Source organism: Aplysia californica, unplaced genomic scaffold, assembly GCF_000002075.1.
Source record: "Aplysia californica isolate F4 #8 unplaced genomic scaffold, AplCal3.0 scaffold00368, whole genome shotgun sequence".
NCBI lineage: Eukaryota > Metazoa > Mollusca > Gastropoda > Aplysiida > Aplysiidae > Aplysia > Aplysia californica.
In genome coordinates, this window is record NW_004797638.1 from 561,424 (window position 1) to 566,586 (window position 5,163).

Sequence of the window (5,163 nt, forward strand, 5' to 3'; positions counted from 1 at the left end):
CCACCCTCCCCTGCTCAGTTCATGTCTTATGAATTCATACTTGTATATTAAATCAATCTATGGGTAGGTGCAAGTAAGTAATGAATAGTGGGTGGTTGGCGGGTGCCCTGATGTAGTTTGCTCCTTCTTTTCTGTGTTTATCGTCCTTATCTCTCCTCCTTCTTTCTTATGATTATTACTGTAACACCTCTATTTTCCGTTATAAGTTATATGACCTTATTGTGTTGCAAGTGCTGTGAAACTTGTACGGAAACTATTAAAGTCATGAATATCGTTGCTGTCGAGCAAGAGCAATCCTTTATAACTTTTAAGTCCAAATTTTGAGAATTCTCAATTTTTACACCCTCCCAAAGCTCTAAGGTACCAAAGATGCACCTTTCAACATCACCAATATACAGTTAAATACTATGATCAAGGCTTACAATTTTCTTAATTTTCATGATTCCTGATACAACGCAACCAACTCTAGTTTAATTTCTCCAGCATGAAAAATACCCAAATTATGGACTTCAGTGGATAGCTTGCGACACTGACGATATGGTGCTTTTTGTCTAACCTACTTAAGTGGGCATTGCCTTACGTATAGGAGAAGTTTGGTTTCACTGGGGTGTATATTTGTTTGGTTATAGAGAAAACTCTCCTCGTGTTTTAAAGAAACTGATTGAGGGGCAAAAACTTTACCTTCCATTTTCTCAGAATGGCATTTTTTGGGATAGCCCCCTTGTGCTTAAAAGCGACCATTTGTACCGGTACACGATTATAGACTCCTCTTTGAAATTCTGACAATAGGTTACCCCTTAGCTATTTTCTTTTCCAAACCATGTTAATATTGTTAATTGTTTGATGATGCCTTTTTTGTGATTTGAAAATTCTTTTGCTTGAATATTGTGCAATCAATTTATGGTGTGTATTTGTGTCAGTGTGTGTGTTTATGTGTCTGTGTGTGTGTGTGTGTATTTGTGTTTGTTTGGGGATAACTTTTTAGACAATGTGATGTGGGTGGTTGGCGGGTGCTCTGGTGTGTTTTGCTCCTTCTTTCCTATCAATTATCTATCGTCCTTATCTTTCCTCCTTCTTTTTTGTGTATGTTACTCTCTTGTAACACCTCTAATCTTCGGCACTTATATGACCTTATTGTGTTGCACGTGCCGTAAAACTCTTACTAAAACTAAAAGAGAATGTGATAGGGAGAGATATAATTCTTATTGTATTGTAATAAGATTTAATATTTTGATTTTTCCCCCCTTGGTTTTGGGTTTCTGTTTTTTCAATGCTATCTTCAATCAAACTTTTCATTGTCACAGTCACCAGTCAAAAAGAAAGTGATTAAAATACTGCTTTTTTATACAACCATTATTCCGTAATAAACATTACACTTGTCAGAATTGTGTTACTGTTACCTGTTTCGTACTCATCATATCTGGCTTGGTAGCAGTTTTAAGTAGGCCCTACCATTTTACTTTAGGTATGACGGAAATCGCTTTTTTACTTAATCCAGCATATTGTGAAGGAGCAGATCCCCTGTAAAAACCTAAGAGTTGTGCGATTATTTTGTGAAAATTATACACTTAAAATTTAAATTTCAGGTATTGTTGTTGGATAAAGTCAGACTCGGATAATATATTTTACAGGATGGACTGGACCGGCGGTTTTACCCTTCTATTATAAGCGAGTCCTGTTATAACCGTTATCGAGGGAAGCTAAAGTACCAGCATATACATTATATTCGATTACTGCAGATTCTTTTCCTGTGGGCTGTTTTGCTGCAGTTTTGCGGACTCTGAGACCCCAACTCTATGGGGGAGGAAATGTTTGAAATTTTGTGTTTAGGCAAGCAATCATACAAACAGACGAAATGTCTTGGTTGAGACAAATTTTAATAATTTGACGGATCGAAAGAAAGTTCATGCGCTGCTGTTCAAGTCTGCGCAAACAGAACCCTGTTGTTAGGCCAGGTTCATATTAGTTAGATCTATATATAGAAAAAAAACAGGGATTTGATTGATCGATTGTTCTTTTCTTCATTCCCAGTTCAGAAAGCAGGGGTAGTTAATGACGGGTTCTTCAATTCACATCTTTATTAATTAATATTACTAATATGTTGCATGGGAATATAAGATATTCTACGCCACCATTTTGGAGCTGCCATTCATTGATAGGTAAGTAGGTAGGTGTGTGTGTGTGTGTATGCGTGTGTGTACATTATCCTTTAACTTCTGGAATTTTAAATCAAAACCAAGTGGAGTCTGCTTAAACTGAACACGGTAAATCCGGAAGAAGAAAAAACGGCGATAAACCTCTGTCTTTGTTAGAAAACTATCGATGAGCCGAAATGCTCCAGCAGTCAAGAATCCTCATGATACTAGACTAGAGTCGATAGTTTTCTAACAAAGACAGAGGTTTATCGCTGGGTTTTTTCTACTAGAAGTGAAATCGGCTGAACGTGGAGATCTTCTCATTGCGTACGAATTTCACTACACAAATGTGCTGTTTGATTATGTAAAGAATACACGAGTTAGAAAAAAATAATAGGGACCTGCAAGTCTGTTTGTCATGTGCACTTTTCGCTATAATGAGTGTTCACTATATCATTTGTGCTAGACTATTATTCTAAACCGAAAAGAATGTCGCGAATTTTGCCATTCAAATCTGCAATTGAAAAATTTTCTGTTAATTGTTTTACGGCGCACGCTACTGCATAAGGCCATAAGATCATATGAGGACGCGGGACACATGAACATTTTCAGTTGATAGAAAATTTTGAATTTTGCCCGGGTGCCGACCAAAGCCTGCTCTTATCGATTTTGGAACCATCAATGGATCTTTTACGTACTCAACTTGGACACGAGACCTCCGAGATTTTTCTCCCTTATCTTATCCATGAAGGTAAGAGATGCAGATCTTACCAACCATAAGATCTGGGGTGTGGCTGAACGACAGCAGAGGAGCCAAGGAGTAGCAGTAGAAAGGTTGCTGAAAGAGTCAGGAGCCCAGAGGAGGAGGAAAAGGAGGTGGAGGTGAGGGGGTGGGGAAGAAAGTGGAGACGAAAGCAGACGACAGAACATTGCTGGAGAGCAGGAGATGATATGGAAGTAGAATTTTTTTTAGAGAATAAAATTGTCCGTCGACATTCGGATTCGAACCTAGGACCTATTGAATGACAGGCGAACACCTTTAATAATAATAGATACCATTTGTGTAGCGCAAATCCCCGCTCAACAGCAAGCTCTAGGCGCTTCACAATCTATAATATTACCCCTGCAGACCTGAGAGCATTCTGAAACAAACTCAACTTCATGGGAAGCATACAGTGCAAGCAGCCATTCATAGGCGCTCAAACACTAACATTAACATACTGACAAGATCTTTCACTGTCTATGGCCGAGTACCCATTTCCACCTGGATGAAGTGAGGAAAATTCGTGCAAAGTGCCTTTCCCAAGGACACAACGTCGGGCCTGCGGCTCGAACCCCCGACCCCGCAACCTCACGATTACGAGTCCTGTAGCCTAACCAGTAACCACTAGGCCACCGACGCCACTTTTGCCTCTAGACCACGAGAGCCCCCACTTGAAAATCTAAATAACCCGAATCATCAAGTCTTATGCTCTTCAAGTGTAAGAATCCATATTTGTAAATCAGGAGAAAGGCCCGTGAACACACACGTGTTGATTGTGTGCCACAGACAACTGTGAAACCTTGAGTGTGTACTTTATTTTTATTTATTTTTTGTTTAAGTACAATAAAAGGTGTTCTTATGCCCCCATTGACACAATTTAGGAGGCGGGTTTCGACCCTACCTGCCGCAACCTGTCAAGCTAAACCACGCTGAGAGGGATACAACATCCCGGTAGAAAAACCAAAATGCTTGATAAGAATTATCCTCACTTCGGAATCGAACTCGGGTCTCCTGTCTTTATTTGCGGCGGCAAAAGGCTACAGTGTACTGTTTGAGTTTGCCTTCGTTTATCACTCACTCACTGACGCACGCACGCATGCACACACACGCGCGCGCGCGCACACACACACACACACACACACACACGCACACTGTAAAGGCCTACGTGCTGCGAACAATACAGGTCTAAAAAATAAAAGTTGACAAGGATAGCGAATGCATCATGTCTGTTGCGCGACCTTCGTCATTACCTATTGTGACAATTGTCTGCTCTGCGAAGCTTGTTCATGTGGGTTCCATATAGGCCTATTATATACATGAACACGTGAATAGAATAATAACAAGATAGATAGATTGATATAGGTGATAGAGATTAAAAATAGAAGTGTTATTAAAATATGATGGCTTTGTTTGAAGCACGAAGAATAAGGTGCTTCAACTAATCTAGAGGAACTAATCCCAACTCACGTGTAGCCTAAACTAGAAAAAAAAATGACAATGTGCTTGAGGTTACGTAAGGGTCTGTTTTTTTGGGATTTTTTTAACACCCGCGAATGGACACTGGTGGCGAGCAAGAATTGCTAAGGCAATTAGGCATTCCGGTAAAATTTCCCGCTTGGGACTGGGGAAATCCCTGCCCTTATGGGATGGAACGTAGGCCTACCTTTAAATTTAAAACGTTATAAATACAATGTAAATGTTTTTAAAAACTATTAACGTGCGATGAATATAAAGTCATCTGGGATTCTTTATCTTATTTTTAAATGTGTTCATTAGGCTATAAAATTAATTTCTTGTAAGAAGTTTTGCCACTGATAAGTGCCATTGATGAGCTGTGACGTAGGACATTAATGCGTATGCAAAATGTGTGAGAGAAGCGGGAAGTGCTGTATCCCATTTTCCGCGTGATGGAGATTTATAGTATTTTATATAAATTTACGAAGACAATTTTTTTACTCGAATCTCAGTTGTTGTGGGAAAATGTGATTACGTTAAGACAAATTGATACAAACTGATGTGCAAAGTATGGGTGACATTGGTTCTCCCGTTAAAGAGAAATTTGAGGATAAGTCGCGCCACGAATTTTTGACCACACTAAAAGTTAAGGCTTAGCGTTACTCATGATCATGATCCATTATCCATAGCGTTGCCTATTATAATATTATAGTATATCAATAGCAACCAGCGTTTGCACGGTATAACTGTTACTCTTAAGGTGTCGAATAAAAGGAGGGGGGTAATTAATTTTTTAAAGGTGGGGGGTGG